At 37.3% G+C, this 21,126-nt stretch overlaps 1 protein-coding gene and 1 long non-coding RNA gene across 2 annotated transcripts in view; both read left to right on the top strand.

The window, feature by feature from the left end:
- PLXDC2 (plexin domain containing 2) overlaps positions 1-21,126 on the top strand; it is a 403,365-nt gene that overhangs the window by 135,229 nt on the left and 247,010 nt on the right. The gene's annotated exons all lie outside the window — the stretch shown is intronic.
- On the top strand, positions 3,672-8,343 carry LOC118500127. Its single transcript, XR_004902657.1, has 2 exons — positions 3,672-4,189; positions 4,718-8,343. It is a non-coding gene; the product is annotated as an uncharacterized LOC118500127 (long non-coding RNA).

The following is a 21,126-nucleotide window of genomic DNA, read 5'->3' as shown; positions in this document are numbered from 1 at the left end:
CACGGCTGTCACAGCACTTGTCACCCTGTATTGTGTCATTGTGTCATTTGCATACCTGTCTGCCCCACTAGACTATGAACTCCTTGAAGGCAGGTACTTTTTTTTCCTCTATCTTTAAACCATAGCATAATGTTTGGTTAATAAGAGGAGCTAGTGGTGGTTTCCGTGCATCCACAGAGCAGCTCTGCGGGGCGATTCTAGCTGCAGGCCGCCCCTGCAGTCACCCCAGGGCTCTGCTGTAACTACATTCTAATTGAATTTTCCCTCTGCTTATTCTTGCTTTCCTCACTCCTTAACAAGTGCTGCTCCCAAGACAATATTACAATGAACCTCCTGTGTGCAAATCTCCAGTTCAGAGACAATATTTAATATATGAGATTTTGAAAATTACATAATGAGAAATCTGGAAAGTTGAGCACTTTCCTGCCATGGTGCACTTCAGAGAAACATTAAGTAGTTGGCATTAACTTAAAAAGAAAGAGCATTATTCTGCTTAAGGGCGCTATTAAACTAGATTCTTAGCTTCCTAAAAATTTCTCTGCACTCTGCATTAAAATAACCTCACTTAGCTGTGATCAGTGAAGCAGTTTCGTTTTGAGAGTACAAACTCTTTTGAGAAGGAATTCTATCATGGTCACAAAGTCTCCCAGCCAATCTGGTAAAGTTGGCGTGGACTGTTGGCCAATTTGCTTCTTGGGCTTTCACTAAAAATGTAGGTTTGTGCCTTTCGTCTCATGTCATCAGTCACATTGAACGTACCTTTTCATCATCTTACTTCCTTGGTATAACACCTGGGATTCCTTAGTACAAGCAAGTCCCACTTGTCCTGTGTTAGCTTGTGGCCAGAAAAATATCTGTGTCTTGAATAAGAAAGTCATGTCTATGGCACCAGCAGATCTCCTGGCTGTGGTGAAACAGACTGTGAGGAAGCCTGTCATCCACATGCTTGGACCCCACAGATCCTCAAGAGCATAACATTCTCTGCAAAACATTTCTCTTGCTACATGATTAGATGAAAGCATCTAAATGTATAAATCTCAGAAATCAGGATGATTAACTTCAGATTCTTCAGCGTGCCCCAGAATAGCTATTATTAACACTGGGTTTGCGTGCCCTAGTTTTGGAATGAAGCTCCTATTTCATTATATCCCAGTAGTCCTCAAGTGGATTTGCAGTGTCCTTCTCACTAATAAGATTCCATTCTGAATTCTAGGAAGTACTTTTTGTACATATCAGTTAAATGGGACAAGTAAAATTTCAATAACTTTTCTGAATTGGGGAAAACGATTTTATGGGCTATTATAATCACATTTGTGATCATCATGATTACAAGTCAGAGAAATGTGTAACTGCAGAAATGCAGGTACTAGAAAACAGCACAAATCTCTCCCTCTCTCTCTCTCTCTGTATGTGTATACACACACACAGATATATATACATACACACATATATTATGACATTGAAATATATATTATTATAATTTGGGTTATATTTTTAAATGGTTCCACTGTAAATCAGGAAGTGAAATTACAGTCATACTCAGCATGCACATTTTTACCTTTTTGGTAAATGAACAGAAGAAAACATCAGATTTACTCTGTTTTATATTTATGTATCACATCTACACTCAAATGGTAGCAATACAAGCTCATTTTATTCCATTCTCTTATTTCATGAGCTTAGCATGCAGTTTTGCATTTTATTACGAGTCACGCCCCCCTCAACCCCCATCCCTTTGTCTTTTCTAAGGTTCAGCAGCCAAGTTCAGCCACACTGGGTCTGAGACTTTTTCTGTTGTGCTGAAGCCCATAATTTGTGAGCAGGTCACCCAGAGAAGAGAACAATTGTATTAGCAATTCCACCTGACATAGGCAGGCCTGGAATATGGAGGCGAGAGTGGTAAACATGGGGGGAAATGGCTCTGAGGACCCAGCACTGCCGCTGTGGCAGCTGGTGCTGGGGAGGCTACATCCATAGCCACAGTTCTGATTTCTGAATGGCCTGTAGTAATGTAAATCCCAGACTGTCTTCTCCTTTGTTAGGAGATGGCAACCTTGTGGCAAGACTTGCTTTATGGCACAGATTTTATATGCATTTAGGAGCTAACTCCTATGCGTTGTGTAAAATGTGACCATAATGATACCATCACATTCCTTACATCTAAAGAGCAAAAACTCATTTTTTACATGTGTTTTAGTACAATGCATAGAATATAACCTTTTTACATTAACTACTTTATTCTAAATTTTGTTGTGGTATCAAAATCACAAATGGGTTGATTGAGCAAAAGGAAGTAAGCAACTTAGGGAACCAATAGGAGTTCGTTAGGACTCCAGTATTGGGCTACATTTTCCAGACATGTCCAGATGATGGAAAGATGGTGATAGTATCAGACACAAGTGAAAAGAAAGGATATTAGCTGAATTGTGTCTGGATAAACTCAGAAAAAATATGGCCATTTGAAAAGACAAATAAATGAGCAAAATAGGCTCAGAACACTATCATGTAATTACTTCAACTTTGACCCAGGAATACCACTTAGTTTATGTTCTGCCTCATTTCTTATTGTTTACAAATACCATGTTCAAACTAGAAAAGGTAGAATAAGTATATTAAGAGAAAACACTGCCTGGATGGAACTGGAGAGCATTATGCTAAGTGAAATAAGCCAGGCAGTGAAAGACACATGATCTCACCTATAAGTGGAACCTAATCAACAAAACAAGCAAGTGAGCAAAATAGAACCAGAGACACTGAAATTAAGAATAAACTGACAGTAACCAGAGGGGAGGAGGGTGGAGGATATGGGGGAAAGAAGGGGAAGGGTCAAGTCAAGGAACATGTATAAAGGACCCATGGACAAAGACAAAGGGAGAGTGAATTGAATGTGGGAGGTGGGTGGTGGGTAGGTCAGGGAGAGTAATGGGGGGAAAATGGGGATAGCTGTAATTGAACAACAATTTTATATATATATTTATATATATACATACATATATAATAAGAACAATAAGTAAAATACATGAAAAATATGTTAAAAACATACCTGTTAAAATTAGTTCAAGATTGTAGACACACATGATTGACATTTCAGTGCACTGGAAATAATTGCAAATATCAGCTTCCTCATGTGCACCTAGAGTCTTGAACTAATTTTAAGTTCTCTAGGTGGTATTGGGTTGGCCAAAAAGTTCATTTGGTTTTTTCCACAAGATGACTCTAGTAGTACTTAGTTGTCTTTAACTTCATTGGAAACAATTTTGTTAGATTGTATTGTGACAGCTGTCATATCAACATGCATAAAAAAAACTTATCAAAACTGGTTGATTTTTGTGTACCATTTTAGTATTGAAGATGGAATAAAATAAGCAACATTTTTGGTATATTATGCTTTATTATATCAAGAAAGGTAAAAACGCAACTGAAATGCAAAACAATATTTGTACAGTGTATGGAGAAGGTACCGTGACTTGTTGAATGTGTCCAAAAGTGGTTTGCAAAGTTTTGTGCTGGAGATTTTTCCCTGGACGATGCTCCACAGTCAGGTAGAACAGTTGAAGTTGCTAGTGATCAAATCAAGACATTAACTGAGAACAATCAATGTTCTACCATGCAGGAGATAGCCAATATACTCAAAATATCAAAATCAATAAACTTATTGGTGAAAATAAAAAATGTGTGTCTTTTATTTTACTGAAAAAAACTACTGGTAAATAGACTTTTTGGCCAACCCAATACAACTTTTGGTGGTACAACTTAAAAAGAAGGGAGACCTTGTTCTCTTTCTTGTTTTAAAGGGTAAAAACAAAACCACAGAAAATGGAGCATAATGCATTAAAAGCAAAGAGACTGTTAGGCTTTATTTACAGTTTAATTTCCAGAAAAAAGTCAGAGACTACATCCCAGTTAGGGCTGTTATTTGGTATTGTGTTTATTTTCAGAGAAAGGTTTTACACTGGCATTGATGCAACACATTTGATTTATATCAACTATAATGATGAAGAAAAGGAAACAAATATTATGTGAATTAGCTGAATGAACTTGGACTCTTCAGCCCAGAAAAGAAAAGATGTGAGGAGAAAGATGGCTATTTCACATATTTAAAAGGCTGTCATATGGACTGTGTTTAGACTTTATGTTGTCACTGCAGTGTGCAGTGACCAATAAGCAAGTTGAAGTTGCAAATGGACAGGTCTCTGATGCAGGCACTGCCCCGCAGTGTCCAAGTCATTATGGATGAAATGAGACATTCACGCTGACTACCGAGTCTGGTGGAGGAAAAGGGAGAGCACAGCTTTTCTCTCGAGAGGAGCAAAAGCTGCGACCTCTGCCATGACAGGCCTTTACTCGGTTTCTCTGCCCATTACATGATGGTCCTCATTTACTATGCACAGGTTCACTTTAGGTGGTTACCTTTTACAGAAAACAAAGAAGCCAATGTGCTACTCACATCACAGAAGAGGGATATTTGCAAATGAAAAGGCAAAAGTGGTTGAACTGGTTACACTCATCCTTGGAAGGTTTAGCATGGATTTTAGGAAGTTACTTTGAAGTAAATGTCCTCAATTCAGGGTGAGGGAGTTTTAGCAGAAAGCAAGACTCATGGTGGCCTAGGTACATTGCAGGCCTGATTTCCCCACAGGAGAACCTATCTGTGGGCGTGGGTCCTGTGCATCTCCCAGTGGGAGCTGGGCCCACACCACGCAGAAGTCTCCTACAGGTCTCAACTCAGTGTAAGGAAGGGTTCTAAGTAAGACTGCCAGCTATTTAAAGTACATGGCTGTAGGCTGCTCTGTGAGTAGTCATCAGGTTCAAATGGAAGGTGAAGTCAGTTGCAGGTTTATGGTAGAAGGAATTCTTTTTACATGAGACATTAAATATGATGACATCACACCTCCTTTGCTTCTAAATCTCTGGGTTAGAGGAGAGTGTCACTTCAGACTTGATCAATAACTATAGTATATAGGGTTTTAACATTTGAACAGTACAGTTCTTTGGGGGCATTTTTTTCATGTATTATAAATAGTAGCAGAATAAAAGGGAAAAGCTAAAATAAAATGTCTTTGAGTAACATAGATGGTATTTAATAAATACCACCATCAGTGCAGCAAATGGCACAGCCCAGTGTCAGACCAGTGAACTTCATAAGGTGCAGCTGCCAATCCAAAAACTGAAACCAGGTGGCAAAAGGTCTCTGGGGCACTTGGTGTCTGTAAGTAATCAGTTATTGTAAAAGCCCTGGTCAGACACAAAATTAGCTTCATTGCTGATGACATTTTTAATGGCTGAAGGACCTCACAGCTTTATTTAATTAGAATTGCAATACTCTATATATCAATACATGTAAGCTACCTTTGACCAGTGTTTGGTTCTCTTCTACTTTGTTAGCTTAAGTTGCAATATACCAGACATTTATTTCTGTAATGCAAAGGGATCGTAAATACGTGATGGAAGACAAGATGCACTATCTACACTGCCCCGGTGGTTCTCTGTGGCATTTGCTCTGGTTCTTCCATTCATCCGTAACCAACCCTTAAGGAGAAATCAAATACATCTGTATTTGGTTTCTGCTCAGTGGAAATTAAATCCCACAAAAACCAAACCATGGTTTGAACTGAAAATGTTCATTTTAGAAGTATGTTGCTGCCCTTTTGCCCCTCCCCAGTGGATATGGAAGTGAATTAAAGTTTATTCACAGGGGGAATTGATAGATAAGAGATGGATAAAGACTTAAATTGCTAATGTTGTCCAAAATCATTACTTTCCAAGCCTGGTCTTGTACTTCAAAGCTTTTTAGAAAACTGTGGTGGAGATTGAGAATTTTGTGTAAAGGCCAGACTGTTCAGTGCAGAGAGAAATGAGTAGTTGGAGTCCTTTAAGCACGTCATGGGAACGTTCTTGTAGGTTCCTGTGTACCATTAGCTAAAATTTCAGTTAATATGGTAAGGTAAGTTTTCTTCTGATTATACTTTGGGTAATTTGTCAGAAAAGCATTTACTTTATTGAAATAGTAGTTACTGTACTTATAACAATTGAGACTGGCCATAAAACAGGATATGTATAAATATAAGGGAGAATAGCAACATGATTCAAAATTCCCTATTTTGGAAAAATACTGTGTGAAATCAAAGGACAATGAACTGCGTGTTATCCAGAGGTCTATTTCCTTATACTTTTTCTGTTTTCTCCATAATAATGTGGAGAACTATAAGTCAGAAGTCTGCTGCATGTTGGGACTACATTGTTAATCAAAATAATGAAGTAGTAGGTGGAGTGGGTGGAATTCCAATCCTCCTCCCAGAGCTGTGCATCAGCCTGCCTCTGCCCTCCCCCTCCTACTCCGGGAGAAGTTGTATCTTCACATGTTGCATTATTCTTACTAGGCATTTATCTGTTATCAGAAATGAGGAAAGCATTTTTTCATTATTGGCTTTGTTGAAGGCCTTGGTTTGTATTTTAGTAATTCATTTAGTTAGGTAGTGAATGGCTGGCTTATCATTAGGGATCAGCTTTCTGCTCATGATGATCCTTGTGCCTTTTATGTATCAACTGCTGACCTAATCAGCCTGGTTCTTGTTAAAACTTAGGAACAGTAAGCACTTGGCAGGTTACCCTGACATTTTCACGACAGTTCACATGAGGAAAATATAACCAAGAAATAAGAAATAGACAGTGAATGCCTTTGTGTTACGCGTAACTGTAATGTGAATTTAAGCCTTCTGTTTATAATAAAGGCTCTGCTGGATTACCTCGAATAATCTTTCAGATTTCGCAGCAGTTGCTAACTGTGAAGCACATGTAGTCATCTCCTCCACATCTAATGAAGACATTACCTTGACTTATTTCCTTCACTTAGAAGACTGTTACGGATTTTTTTGTTGGTTACATTGCACCAACACAAAGACATATTTAGGTCTTCTTAACTATAAGATTCCTCACATCCTCTTACATGGCCCTGTAGACCCCCGGGTTACCATTATGGTTCAGGAAGAGATTTCTAGGGAATAAGATGCAAGCTGCAGTTACCTCCAAGAACAAGCCTGTGGTCCCACCGGTGCCCCCTGAGCAGTGTTGCAGGAGCCCTGAGGAATCGAGGCTAAACCTGTTCTGTGATGGGAACCTCACTCTGAGCTTCATTCCAGCATCACAGAAGGATTTGTCAGAAGTTGGCTTGGACCTGAAAAGTATAAAATCCCTTGGGTATGTTGGGATTAAACCATGCAGCTGTTCCCAGTTTCTTCAAGTTCTGTACTACTCCTTTCTCTCAGTCTTAGTAAGATTTTTGAGCTTACATGATTTAAAAAAGATTAATTTATAGTGTAGGCAATTTGTAATTGTTTTGTGGACTTTAAAGTTGTTAAAATATGCAGATTAATTGTTTCTTCTTGGATTCTGCTGCTTACCTTTTATTTCTATTTTTCAAGAAGCCATTAGTATGCTAATAATCACATGATGAATGAGTTGTTTTGAGAGGCGAAAATCACCGGCTATAACCAAGTTATAAACTGTGTATTTGTTTATTTGTATAAACTGGGTCTATCACACAAGCACAGCTCCCTGTTATGATAGAAAAAAATTGGGGACATTCTATATGCTAGCTAACAGTTCAACTTGGATAATCAAGGGTGCTATGTCCTAAGTCAGAGAGAAAGAATAAATAAAAGGGCTGAGGTGAGGGATCTATTTCCTCTGAGGAAGGAGATGGAAGTGGCTTAGCCTCGTGAATCAGCAGCCTGCTTAAGGGGCTGAATATGAAGGCATATAGACATTGTTGTGCTCAAATTTCTAGGCTGAAGGAAAATAAACAGTCCCTAGGCAAAAGAAATACCTACATTTGGGCTTTTCTACCTTCATCAGGTTATTAAGTAACTATGTGTCATCCCAGACTTCTGCTTGGCATGTGTTTTCTCATTCATCTCTCAGCAAACATTTATTAAACTCCTTAGTGCAGTGATGCATCTGATGTGGGATCCTAGGGAGAAAATAGGGGATTACCTGTTATAAGTCAGCATATCTGACTGTCATGACAAGGCAGAGAAAGGTCTTGTGAATGTGAAATCAAGCAGAAGGTCATAATATGGGGCTTAAGGAACAGTGCAGACATTCAAAGAACAGGGAGTGGCATGAACCAGGCATAAAGGTAGAAAGGTCCAAGGATCACATGGGCGGTGAGAGAGCAGTTCATTTTACCTATGAGGCTTGAAGGGTGAGTTGAGACATCATTTGGAGTGGCCTTGAGTATCAGACTAATAGGTCCAGGCTTTATCCTGTCGATAAATTAAAGCCAGTAAAAGTTTTGATCAGGTCCTCTAAATCTGTCTCAAGATCCATCTGGCAAAGTGACCAGGAGAGACTGGATGAGGAGAGAACGCATACTGGGGGATAGTTAAGCTATTAGGATACAAAAAAGACAGAACAAAAGCCTGAACTGTCAGTGTTAAGATTGAAATACAAAGGAAGTGGCACACTTGATCAGTTGGAGAAACTTGAACTAATTAATGTCCTTTAGGTCCTTTTTCTGCACTGGTGGAACAAATTTATTTATAACATCCCTATTCCCCATCGACCTGGAATGGCAAGTCAGAATTAAGAAAAATATTGAGCCCTGCCTGGTGCAACTCAGTGGATTCAGCACCAGACTGCGAAGCAAAGGATCTCGGGTTTGATTCCCAGTCAGGGCACGTGCATGGGTTGCAGGCTGGTCCCCAGTAAGGGGCATGTAAGAGGCAACTACACATTGATGTTTCTCTTCCTCTCTTTCTCTCTCCCTTCCCCTCTGTCTAAAAATAAATAAGTAAAATCTTTTTTTTTAAAGATTTTATTTATTTATTTTCAGAGAGGGAAGGGAGGGAGATAGAGAGAGAGAGAAACATCAATGTGTGGTTGCTGGGGGTCATGGCCTGCAACCCAGGCATGTGCCCTGACTGGGAATTGAACCTGCGACACTTTGGTTCGCAGCCCAAGCTCAATCCACTGAGCTACGCCAGCCAGGGCAGTAAAATCTTTTTTAAAAAAAGAAAAAATATTGAAATGGTAGAGAAATTGGTATTTTTGATCAAAGAAAGACCTGTAATATTTTATTAACTTTTGACAATTGGGGCACTGCAAGAACTCTGTCAATTCATAGTTAAAAATGTAGTTCAAACTTAGAGTCCCTAATTTTGAATTTTAACTATTTTATTCTTAGGAAGCTGTGCCCATGGTTAATTTCTTCATTTCTATGGTAAATTTAGATGACCGATTTTGTTGCATAGTTGCAAATCTTGTCATTTGAGGCTGATGCGGATATTTCCACTGTCTAACATCCCTCAGGATTTGAGAATACACATGCTTCTGTACCTCTAGAGGGAACTTGGGCCATTATTATTACTGTATTTCCAATGCAATCATTACCTTAATATAAAGGGATTTAGTAGACAAAGATATTGCTTAAGGATAATTTGGCCTTTCAAGTTCTAATTAGAAATTTCTAATTTCTACTCAGTACCTAAAATTAGTGAGTAGAAGTAGATGACCAGATTGTTCTGGGGGACCCTGTGGAGTCAAAGGGCATAGGTTTCAGGTTTACCTTTAGAGAAACACCAGTGTTGCTGGTACAGAATAAAGTTATAATAATGGAATTTTCCTTCTGATGACGAATTACCCATCTGTAAGGAAGTGGTTAGGGAATGGTAGACCATCATCTAGAAAGCCCCAAGAACAACCATTAATAAGCACTCTTTGGCTGAATACCTATCATTATGGAGACTGAGCTCCCTGGGAGAGCGCCATTCTGCCTCCTTCTGACATGCACAACAATCAGCAAGAAAATGGAAGAAAGTTTAAAAGACTGTCAAAAACAGACTGAGGAAGTCTTCACTTGGAATAAAGAAAATAAAATGAGAACATTTATTTCTTTTAGTTTTTTAATAATTTTTATTGAATTGGTTGGGGTGATACTGGTTAATAGGATCATACAGGTTTCACGTGTGCATTTCTGTCATGCTAGATCTGTACATTGCACTGTGTCTACCACCTCAGAGCATTTATATCTAAGGGAGTTTTATAGGTAAAACCATAGAATATTCATTCAGAGTTACTTTCGTTAACTTATAGAAAATAAGATATGTGACTTTTTATGTATAGTATTTTAAACATTTAAATATTTGGTATTTTTATATAATACTTTATGTATAATATTGAAAGAGTATTTTATTTTTTAAAAAACCTCAAAAAGAGGAAAGCAGGATTAATAGAGGGCATCAGTAGTTTGCCTTTTGAAGTTATTTTTGAAAGGTCAGAGAACTGTTTACAATGTCCAGATTATGAAACCACTCCTTTAAGTAGAGTTTCTTATGTCACATTTCCATCAGGAAGTAGGTAAGGAGCCGATTTCCCATGTAGTTCCACAATCCTCTACAAAATCAACCATTGCTGGATCTTCATTGCACCACAAGACGTAAATTGCTAGTTACCCAACCAGCTAGCGGTTTCTGTGGCTCCGGGAAGGCTGTCAGCCAGTCTATGGGCTGAAAAGCTGGCGACAAAGCAACATTAACATGGAAGCTTGAAGCTGTTTAAAGGCCGTCCTCACATGCTGGTAGCGGTTGGACCCTTGGCACTGAGGAAGGAAAGAAAAAGAAATTTTCTTGGTGCTTACTGTGTCAGTAAATGAAGAGTTCGACTATCTGGGGAGAAAAACTTCCATGAGGAATGTAATGTAGAAAAAACAATGGATATATGATTACAGAACTTAATTTCCAAATCTTATGGGCTTCTAGTTAGCTGTAAATGTCATATTAATGTCTTTTAGCAACTTGCAGAGTCCATGGGGGCAGACACCGGTCTGCTTTGGCTCATTATTATACCTTGGAGAACCTAGTCAGTAGTCAATAGATTTTTGTTAAATGAATGAGTGAACAATTATCTAAATTTTTATGACCGTGATTACATTTAATAACATAATCATACTAGTTTAAATAATAAAACAATGAAATGTTTTGGTCCTGAATCTTAAAGGGTACTTGTTGAGGGACCTGGACAACCTTATAATTCTAAGTCTCTTGGATTCTTCATGATTTAAAGGAGTGAGTAGACTAAGTCATTATAATTCTTTATATTTTCATAAAAAGTAGTGGGAATAGATTGTTTAAAGAGGTGAAAACCTCCCTGGCTGGTGTAGCTCAGTGGCTTGAGTGCCAGCCTGTGAATCACAGGGTGGCTGGTTTGATTCTCAGTCTAGGGCACATGCCTGGGTTGCATGCGGGGTCCCCAGTGTGGGGCATGTGAGAGGCAACCACATATTGGTGTTTCTCTCCCTCTGTTTCTCTCTCCCTTCCCCTCTCTAAAAACAAATAAATAAAATCTTTAAAAAAAATAAACAGGTGAAAACCCATCATCAGCCCATGTCCATAGTCCTATCATTTTCTCACTTTCCAGAGGCAGCTGTTTTAACTCTTTTCAACTGTTTCTCTTGATATTTTTCTACATATATCTAAATAATATATATGCTTATAGGGCTAGCTCTGATTTATCCATTTTAATAACTATCTCTTAAGTACAGTAGAAGATAAGATTTTAGCCCTTTAAATCAGCTTCAGCCCTCTCTTACACACTATTCATCCAACTCCTCAATATTAACATTGTTAGGACCATGAAAACACTTTTCCAGAGATAAGTCATCTATTATTTCCTTGTATCTCTTTTTAGTTGGATTTCTTGTTTTATTAATTCTTGATCATATTTTTTCTTGATTTACTATCTGATTTCGATACAGTATAGCCTCCAGTAGTTTCCTGGGGATAAAATGCTTGGGGGTGGGTAGCTTTTTGAGACTCTACATATCTTAAGCTTTGTACTCTCATGCAAAATTGGCTGCATGTAGAATTTTAAGTTAGAATTCAGTTCCCTCCCAATTTTGAAGGCATTGTTTTTTGCCTTCTAGTTTCCTGTGATGTTGAGAAGTCCTAAGTCATTTTCAGCTTTAGATCCTTGATCTAGTCTCTCCCTCTGTCAACTTTTTTTTTTGGTCGTCATATCCACAGTGTTCGAGAGTTTCAAGGTGATGTGCTTAGACGTGGTTATATTCATGTCCATTGCAGGACACCCAATGGGTTCTTTCAGTCTGGAAACTCCTCAGTCCCGGAAAGTTTCCTTGGCTGATTTCTTTAATATATTTTTTCTCCTTCATTTTATCTGTTCTTTGTTCTGGGGTTTCCATTATTGAGATGTGGGGCCTCTATAATAATATTCTTTCTCCACTCTTTTTTTAAAGTATTGCTTCCCTTTATTTTTTACATGTTTTTTATTTTGCTCATTTTTCCTCACTATTCTCTCATAAAAGTCCTTTTATTCCTAATATCAACCTTTGTATTTCCGAGAGCTCTATTTGCCCTTATTTAAAAAAATAACATTTTTTATGGATGAAATACTTTCTGATCTTTCTAAGGTTATTATTGATAATATCTGTTCCCTTTCAGTTGCCTTTGTCTGTTGGGTTTCATTCTTTTACATTAGAGTCATTTCTCAGATGTCTCAAAATCATCATCTGTTTTCTCATATTATAGAGAGGGATGCCAAAAAGCTGGTTGGCATTGACTGTAGGTTGACCTGGCTGGGTCTTTTTGTTGAGAAATCCCCAAAATAAGTCTCTGTCAGGCTTTCCTGTTGGTCAGTCTAGAATTTGCTACTAAAAGTTTAGGCTGTGACCAACATCACCAGGAAAATTGTTAGGTATAGTGTCTCTGGCTGTCACCCCAAAGCTGTTGATCAGAATCTAGTCTTGATGAAGATCTCTGAGTGAACAATTTCCCTTCATTTACTTGGAGTGCCCGAGGCTGGACGCTAGCAGTCTAGGAGGCCGGTGGGGGGTGGGGCAGAGGGCAGGTGTTTCCACATTCAGATGATAACCGTCTAATTAATCTCCTGATGACAGGGCAGTGTCCCTGCTTTCGCCCTCGCCTGACATCCTAGTCAATTTGGGCTGCCATAACAAAGCACCGTAGACTGGTGACATCAGCAAGAGCAGATTCTATTTCTCACAGGTCTGCAGGCTCAGAAGTCCAAGATCAAGGCACCAACATATTCAGTGTTTGCTGAGGTCTCTCATCCTGGTTTGCAGGTGGCCACCTTCTTGCTGTGTGTTCTTCCATGGTACAGAGAGAGATTTCATATTTCTTAGTCTTTTTATAAGGGGACCCTACTCTCATGACCTAATCCAACCCTAATTATTACCTAAAGGCCCCACCTCCAAACACCATCACATTCAAGATGAGTCTTGAAGGGGTGAGGGCACAGATATTTGGTCCATGGCACCTGGTATCCCCTCTGTTTTACCAAACCTCCAGCCTTGTTTGTTTGTTTTGCTCAGGTGAGCTGATCATCTAGTGATCTGGTTGCTGCCTAATCCTTTTCAATGTTCTCACCTCTCTTCCCACTTCCTGATGTAAGTGGTAGATCCAGTTTCTGAGCGCATCAGCCTTCTGTTTTTTCTGAGAGCAAAAGTCTTGTAGTTCTTCCTTTCTCCTCTATTTTACTACCGGGGCAGGTTCATGGCACTTAAAGATCCCCACCCTTGGTTTTCAGTGGGCTTTAGAGTAAGAGCACAGACAAAATGGAGATGTGATTCACCATCTTTAAATACAAGTAGACTAATTAATCTTCAATGTTCCTCTGCCTCTCAAATGTTGTGTCTTAATTTCTCTACTATCTGTATAGACTAAATATGTCTTATCTGTTTGTTCATCTGCTTGTTTTTTATAATGTATCTTTATCCCACTGTTTAAAATATCTGAGCTTATTTATTTTCAGTTGTTTCCTATGAATAGCAAAAAGTCCTATGCTAAAGAGGATTAATTTGTATAGACATCCACTGAATATTCTTTTAAAAAATCTTTATCTCCAGAAGGAAGTTATAGTGCTTAAGTTTAATTGCAACCAAGTTCTGAGGTCAAAGTAAATTATCACCAGCAACATTATATGTACATTATAAAATACATTATATGTATTTTATTTCTTGTTTTACCCTTCACTAATTACTTGACATTTGAACAAAATTTCAAATAAAATGCTGTCAATCAATCATAATTTCGCATAAAACTTAGTGTTTTAAAAATTTTAATTACAATTGGACCTGCTATTGGGTGAGTAGTGACGGAAACTGGAGGCCTTGCAGGCAAGTGAATTTCACAATGGCAGGTTTTTGACCACTCTGCAAAGTACCAGTTACAGGATAAGTTTTCACAGTGGTTGGTTTTTATATCTGTGGAAATGACTGAACAAAAACATGGTAATATTGACTCTCATTGCTTTACAAGCATGTTCTCATATGATTGTGTGTGAGTATGAATGTATGTATGCAGGAACCACATGGAATGCTTCTGGAAAAAAGTTCTCAAGGCTGTCAGTCCTCCAGGTTGGTTCACTTTAATATAGTAATGAATATAAGTGGACTTTCAGCCTTCACACACTTGGTTTAAATAAGCCTTCTTGAACTTTATTTGCTACAGAGGGTTCTAACAGGGGAGATTTGGGACTCTTCTCTTGGTAAGCTCTTCCAGACCTAGAAGAATCTTTGCACGACCTCATAAGTTGAGGTGGGATTTCACAAAAAAACGAGAGTCAAGCTGATGGGTGTCAATTTTATTTCTCTGCTGGGTCTTTTGCCATTTACAGCCAAGTCATTATAACATGGTATCTATCCATCTAAACACAAAAATTTGAAATTATGTAATCAATAATGTAGTGGATTCTTCCAAATTAGTATGATATTGATTGTAAAGATGAGCTACAGAATAAGAGCAAAGGTGCTCTTCACGCCATTCTATAGATAAAATCCAACCCTTGATTCATTGTAAAGCCTTCCCATAATAATTAACCATCCGTAGATTCCTGACACACCCTCTCTTTGAGCTGGTCAGGTAGGCGAGATAATGCATCGGACAGCACCTGCAGCCTTTTGGGAAAGAGCAAAGCAGGAGTCTCAAATGCTGCTATCATTTGTTCAGAATACAAGGTCTCATGATTCCTGCCTCTGCAGAGTGCCACAATTAGACTTTTTGTGAAAATAACAAGGACTTTTCTTCAACAGAGTAAATGCATTAATTTTTGTAAAATCTTAAAATCGGGGAGTCATCTGAGGTAGTATTTCAGAATCTTTTTTCCTTAAGGAAGAAATAACAACACTTTCCATGACTAATTTGAATCCTGGAGTCTCTGAGTGGTCATTTGTGGCTGATTTGTGATAGTCACATTCAGAACCGTCCCTCCATTCTTTTAGCCATTTACAAGTCTAATACTGCGGTATTCTGGTTCAGTCATCACTTTTACAATCATTTTTCTTCTTGAATATTTCAGCTTCTGTGCTTATTTTAGCTTTGGGACAGCAGCTTTTGCAACACAATACAGTAATGCAAACATAATACCTGTCTGATTTTAATCCCATATTAGGAGAGCAAACTTAATCTATGTTTTTATACAGGATTGACAATACACTACTTATATCATTTAAGAATAGAAATCGTGGTCACTAGCTAAATTATTTTTATGGACAACAGCAATACATTTTTAATAGACTTTAGTTTTTAGAGAATTTTTAGGATCACAGCAAAATTGATTGGAAGGTACAAAGATTTCCCATATAACTTGTCACCACACATATGTAACTGACCTCACCTCAACATCCCCTACGAGGGTGGTAATATGTTACAGTCCACATTGTACCTGCACTGATACTACATTGTCATCCAAAGTCCGCAGCGGACATTAGAATTCACACTTGATGAATATTCCGTGGTCTTTGACAAATACATTTCGCTGCCCTAGACATCCCCTGTGCTCGCTCTACCTGTTCATGCCTCCCCATTCCCTAACCCTGTCAACCACTGCCCTTGTCTTGTCTCCTTTCTTCCTTTGCCAGAATATCAAGTGATTGGAATTATACAGTTTGTAGCCTTTTTCAGATTGGCTTCTTTGACATAGAAATAGGCATTTTAAGTTTCTCCATGTCTATTCAGGACTTGAAGGCTTATTTCTTTTAGCACTGAATAATATTCCATTGTCTGGACACACCACAATTTATGTGTTCATTCACTTGTTGAAGGACATCCTGGATTTTGTTGTTTGAAATGCCTATTCAGCATTTAGTAAGCAGGTTTATACATTTAAAAGAAAAAGAAACCTGTGATAAAAATCAGCTGCTTTTCTTAGTGCTGGTAGATACAAAATGAGCTATTGCAAGAAGATAAACTATGTAACTCTCTTTCTACAATGATGTCATTCATATTCCTGAGGGAACACTGAATCATTATACATATTATCATCAGTAATATTATCAATAATACTGAATAAAGAACTGCAGATCTGCAAAGTCAACTTATCTCTATGAACAGTGAGTCTGCTAAAATTTAAATACATTATTACAAAAATTTCATATCAACATATGCTTTTTTATTCCATTTTCATGTGATTTATATTTTTATGGGGATCACTTTGTAATGTATACAAATATTGAATCACTGTGATGTGCTCCTGAAATCAATAGGATATTATATGTCAATTATACTCTAATAATAGAATTTTAAAATAAACTTATTTATATCACGTTTGGTTATATAAATCCTCCTCTATGCAGCATATCTTTTCAGGGAACCCCAGTTAGTCATTAATGAGAAAATTCTAAGTCGTTACTCTTTGGTTAGAATCATTTGATACGTGTACCAGTGGTAGATTTGATAGGAATCAGGCCTGTGATGGGTAATTGCTGAATTCTGTTCCTTTTTTCTGAATTAATCTACCAAACCAGGATGAAGAAGACATCCTAGTTGTCTCATAAAAAACAAAAAGAAGAGAGGGAAGACACAGTTTTCTTCATCTTCCTCTGTGTGCCTACATTGATACATGCACCTTTCTAATGGTCTTTATTGTTGTTCGATTTTTGAGGACAAGTGGCTAATTGACGTTTTTGGAGGTCAAAGTTAAGGGGAGGAATTGGCCCTTGGATTTGAATAATATCTGGCAGAGAGGGCAAAGGAATGAAGTGCTTCCGGTGTAACAGCTACTCTCACTGGATTGTTTTAGGCCATCCCAAGGACTGCAAACACCCACAGAGATGAGAACATTTACACAGCTTTTTTTCCTTCTGCCTCCCACCTTTGTATAGGTTCTCCTGTGGCTTCTATTACCCTCTGGAGCCCAGGTTCAATCGAGCCCTCGTAAAGCCTCGCTGCTCAAAAACGCTCTGTGGACAGGAACAGAATCCTGGCCCCCATCTTGGATAGGCTGAGCCAAATCTGTGTTTTGTTTCCTGGGTCAATCCTGTGCTTCTTTGAGCAGATAGAGTCTTAGATTTTCCTGAGTACCTGTTTGTCTATCACTTCACCAATTAATCTGAATATTTACAATATAAAAGTCAGTTCTCAACTGTAGGATATACATGATAATTGAATATCTTCAGAAAAATAGCATTCACTTTTTTTTACGTTTACCAGTTGAACCTAAGATAAGGCAAACATGTTCTCTTACAAACCACTGTGCAGAGAATGGGGAGGTGGTCTTTGTGATGTCAGATCATGCTCCTTCTTGTTTAAAACCTTCCAATGGCTTTTCAACTCTTCTCAGAGTAAAATCCAACTTCCTTACACACTGAAGACCCCCTGTGATATGCTTCCTACCCACTTCCCCAGCCTCCTTTAAAGCCACCTGCCCAGACACACTGTTTGTCCACTCCAGACACACTGGTCGTCCTTCCACTTCTCCGATGGAATGCTCTTCTCACCTGTGCTTGTGTTCTGACTGCTTCCTCTACGAATTTCTTCTACATACTGGGAAGCCTTTAGAAGGCTTGAAGCTGGCGAGGAACTGATCTGATTTATGAATAATTAATTAATTAATTAATTTACAATTAGTTGAGGGGAAAGCATTTTTTCCCTTCAATAATAACCTAGATAGGCATTTTGCAGAGTGATTTGGAATGTTTTAAATGTCTGATATTGGGAAATATATTGTACCCACAGAGTTTATATATGGTAGAGTTAGGATTAACGTTCTCTGAGCAGACCTGAATCTAGGCCTAGAATTGGAAATTTACATATAAATAGAAAATTAAATCAGTTTTCTAAACAGGTATTGTTGAAAATCCAATAACAGGTTATCAAATTTAAGGTTTATACAAACACAGAATATTTTTGACTTAATTTGAATTAAATTTCATAAGTATTTGATTGATAAGTGAGAAAGAAAGAAAGAAAGCACTCTCTTGGCATTCTAAATAGCATTGAAGGATATTGATGGCTTTTAAAAAAAATGATCACAGACAGCGTGTCTATTAACCGGCCAAGCGATTCATAACAAAAAGCAGGTCAAAACACTTCACTGTAGAGCAGTGTGTTGTGAGATATGAAATATTATGTAAAGTTAAAGGGAGAACAAGCTGATGTGTTTTCTTCTCTTTATTCACATGCCATTCTTTATGAGCAATATACTTCAAAGTTTGTCTCAGAGCATTTTGCTTTCCCTGTGGGGAAAGGTGAAAGGAAATTATGTAGAATAAAAGCAGGTTAATGTGTGTTAATTTACTCTAGAAGAGACACAGGAGAGTTACATTTAAGTGGCAATGGACTTCTTGTCAAGTTACGATTTCTGTGCATGAATATCAGAACTGCTCGTGGCCGGTTATCAGCAACGTTTGAACTGAGAAGTGGTTAGGGGTGAAAAAAATATACACACAGTTCACTGGTATATCACTTTCTCAATTTTCTCTTTTCACATACTATCATTTTTAAGTGTATATGAGTTGAACTATGGATAGAATGAAGCTATCAGCCAGGCTTCAGTGTGGAGTGAAAGGACAACTGAGGTTAATACCATTTGGTTTGAGAGCAGAGAAAGATGTCCTCAGAACCAGACACAGGGCAAGTCACAGCAGGTGATACCTTCACAGAGAAACCACATGCTGGATCAGCTGCTTATCTCCTAAGGTGATCTCTCTGCTTTCACCAACCCCCAAAGTTATTTTTATGAAAGTTTGCCATCATTCTTCTAAACACCTACAATCAAAGCCTCCTGGCTTTCCTCTTTTCCTTAGCTTGGTTCTCAATATCATTGTCTGCCTTTTCAATGTAATGTGTATCCCACCTCCCATATCATAGTTTTACCTCAATTAAATTCCCTTAGTGCCTAGGCTCCTTCCTTTTGGTCTCCAGGGTATTATGAATACACATTTTGATTTAAGTCAATTGAAATTTAAATGTATAAGTACATGTGCCATCTTTTATGCTAGCATTTTTCTCTGAGTTTAGATGTTGCTTTTATTTTTACTTAATTTTTTATTAACAGAAATTAGGAGAAAGGGTTCAGAATTTTAACTTTCATTTTATATCCTATCCCTTTTCCCCTACTCTATTTTGTTTAAAATTTAAATTCTTATTACCAAACATATTGTAGTAGTACTTTTTCTCCTTGTGGACTTTATTACCGATGAATAACTTCAGTGCTTTTGTCCTTGGTTTGGAACCAGATTCACCATTTATGTAACTGCTCTTGTTGGCAATACCTGTCAACCCACCATTTGTTGGAATTTTGAAGACTTAGTGTTTTTGAAAGCCTTTGAAAACTATCTGATACATAGGGAAATACAGAATTTGGCAATACCTGACATATATAGCTTCCAGGAAAAATGAAGCCATCCTAATAATTTATATGAATTTGGCTCTCCCCTTGATTAACCAACTTCCTACTAATTTTTATAAATTCTGTTCCTTCATTCATCAAATATTAAATAAATGCTTACTATGCACCAGATCCTATTCTATGGAATTAAAGTATAAAGATATATAAAATCGTGAAGAATAAAAATATAGAAAAATAAGCAATTGGCCTATTTTCATCTGGAGCTTAACTTTTTATGTGATAAATATATAATATGTATCTGTATAGTCAAATTTACTATCATAATCATTTTTAGTTATACAATTCAGTGCTATTAAGTACATTTATAATATTTTGCATCACCCCCATCTATCAAGAGACATTTTCATCACCCCAAACTGGAACTGTACTCATTAAATAATAATTCATTATTATTCCCTCCTTCCTCTTTCTGGTAACCTCTACCCTACTTTCTGTCTCTATGAATTTGACCACTCTACATGCCTCATTTTAGTGGAATTACACAATATGTGTCTTTTTCTGTCTGGCTTATTTAACTCATCATAGTTTCTTCAAAGTTTGTCCATATTGTCTAGTATGTATACAGTTTCTATGGCTGAATAATAAACACCTATATACACCTCATTTTGTTTATCCATCTGTTTGTTTATTTGACACATATCCAATTGCATATTCGTGTGCTAATAGATACTTGGAGTGTTTCGGCCTTTTAGCTAATGTGAATAATACTGCTGTGAACATTGTTATACAAGCATATGTTTGAGTGGGCATTACTTTTAATTAGAAATAAATTTGAATTTAAGAAAAGATGCAAAGATAATACAAATAACTCCTCAGTGTCTTTTAATTAGACTAGAAATGTTAACATTTTGTCCAGTATGCTTTATCATCTGTGCCATTAACTATTTGTAAGTCACAGAAATCATGCCTAACTTTTTCTCTCAAGATCTAATAATCCTCATACTTCTATTACCTACAGTACTTGAAATTGACTGAATGTAATATTTAGAGTTTTGTGAGGTATCAAATGTGAATATTTAACTTCACAGTGGATTTTAGAACTAGCACACTTTAACCCACACCACATAGCTATTAAAAAGAAATATTTAATATATGACATCTTCAAATTGTACAATTTGACAAGAATAAAATAAATATTCTCACTGTTCCATTCTAAAATCAAATGTTCTATTGTTTTCAGTGTTGTTATTTTTTGAGTCAATATTTTAGCACTTTTGATAAGAACTAAAATGCTTTTATTAGCAAAGTTTCACATTAGTTTTAGCTTATTAATGTTATATTTAGATATCTGGCAACAACAACAACAAAAACAATTTACTATGATTTACTCTGAGAATGACCAAACAAACAAACAAACCCTAGTGGGTGCTTAATAGACTATAGACTTTATAAAAATAAGCAAGTATTTGTAGTGTATGTTTTAAATCTTACCATCCAAAAAGTGGTATGCTATTGTTTTATCTC

The sequence above is a fragment of the Phyllostomus discolor genome, chromosome 1 (genome assembly GCF_004126475.2).
Source record: "Phyllostomus discolor isolate MPI-MPIP mPhyDis1 chromosome 1, mPhyDis1.pri.v3, whole genome shotgun sequence".
Lineage (NCBI taxonomy): Eukaryota > Metazoa > Chordata > Mammalia > Chiroptera > Phyllostomidae > Phyllostomus > Phyllostomus discolor.
The sequence above is the reverse complement of the archived record's forward strand: the minus strand, read 5'-3'. Positions and strand labels throughout refer to the sequence as shown.